The sequence below is a fragment of the Arachis duranensis genome, chromosome 4, assembly GCF_000817695.3.
Source record: "Arachis duranensis cultivar V14167 chromosome 4, aradu.V14167.gnm2.J7QH, whole genome shotgun sequence".
Taxonomy (NCBI): domain Eukaryota; kingdom Viridiplantae; phylum Streptophyta; class Magnoliopsida; order Fabales; family Fabaceae; genus Arachis; species Arachis duranensis.
The window spans coordinates 79,528,695-79,530,454 of NC_029775.3; positions in this window are offsets into that span (position 1 = coordinate 79,528,695).

Genomic DNA, 1,760 nt, shown 5'->3' on the forward strand with positions numbered 1-1,760 from the left:
TCAAATTCCACACCTCAATTCCTCAAACCTTATTATTCAATTATTCACACATTCAATATCTAAACTCCATCCAATCTCTTATTCACATAATTACACTCAACCAAAACCAAACCTATCTCATATACACAATTTCACCCAAAACTATCAAATTCCACACCTCAATTCCTCAAACCTTATTATTCAATTATTCACACATTCAATATCTAAACTCCATCCAATCTCTTATATCATCACACAATACACACATCAACTTATCTTCTTTACCTCTTTCCGGCCTCCGGCCCAAAATTCACGGCCTCCGGCTCAAATTTATAATTTAAATGCATATTCTACAAACCAATATTCATTATCCAATTTATCAAATTCTCAACACAACAAACATACAAATCCACATAATTCTCAACTCAATCATTAATTTATATTACATATCAACTATGCATATTAGCACCAACCATTTACACAATCCAAACTTAATCCTAGGGGCATCTAGCCTAGGAATTCTCATCACACCACATGATACTTAAATGAAACTTAAACCGTACCTCTTGTAGCCAAAATAATTGAGCTTCTTCTTGGAAGTCTCCACCGACCCTTAACTCCAAGCCTCACCAAAGCTCCACAAGCAACACCAACCTCCCAATTGTGCACCAAAATCAACCAATATTCTAACATAACCAATTTCACACTTATAATCAACTTAGGGTTCATGAAATTGATAAATCACAAGGGTTAGAGGTTCCTTACCTAAACCCAGGAAATTTTGTGATGAATATCACCAATGACTCATATTAGAGCACTCCTAAATAACTAAAATCGCATGATTTTCTCAAAACCCAAACCAAATTCAAATTTAGAGGAAAAAATAAAAACTGGGCAGAGGACAGTAGAATACTCACCACAAAATATAAATAGGATCGAAGAGGGAAAGAAGAGCAACGCGTGGCCACAAACGGCTCGTCAATCGGAATTCTGGATCAAAAGTTATGGTGATTTGAAGATTGAAATTGAAGTTGGAACCCTTACCTCTCACCTCTCACCTTTCTTCCATTTCAACGCCCCTACCCTCTTTCTTTAGGGCTAATGAGCTGAAATGCTCATAACTAATGTTTATATATGTTGGGTCTTGAGCCGGTTCACTTATTTTTATCCGTTGGCCCAATTTTGGGCAAAAACCTTCAAGATTAGTGCTTTAAATCGCGTTTTAAATATTTCTATCTTCCCAAATTATAAATTCTTATTTTTTAAAATTATTCACTTCTAATTAATTTTCTCAGTCACAGTACCAGACAGATCGCAGCCAGTATTGCCGGTCAAATTTCCAGTGTGCATTTTTTATTCAGAAAACTATATTTTTCGACTTAGAAAAAATCACTGAATCCAAATATCATATTTAAATTATCAAATTCTGATAGCTAAATTTTCTAACCATATTTGCTCCTATTTAATTTATTATTTAATTAATTATGGTGTAACCGGATTTTACAAGTCAAAGCCCCAAACAAAACTTTAATTGCTCATTCTTCTCTCTTTTTTTTAATTACAAAATAAAATTTTATGTACAAATTTTTTTTAATTAAAGAGCACAAAAACTCCATACAACTTTAAAATACCAAATCACGTGTCTCAGTTTGAATAAGTTTATAAGTAATTTTTTTTAACTTTTAACTTATGAAAAGTTATAGTATTAATGTTTGATATAATTTTTAAAATTAAATTATATTTTTTTTAAATTATTAAAGTGTTTATAAAATATTAAAAAA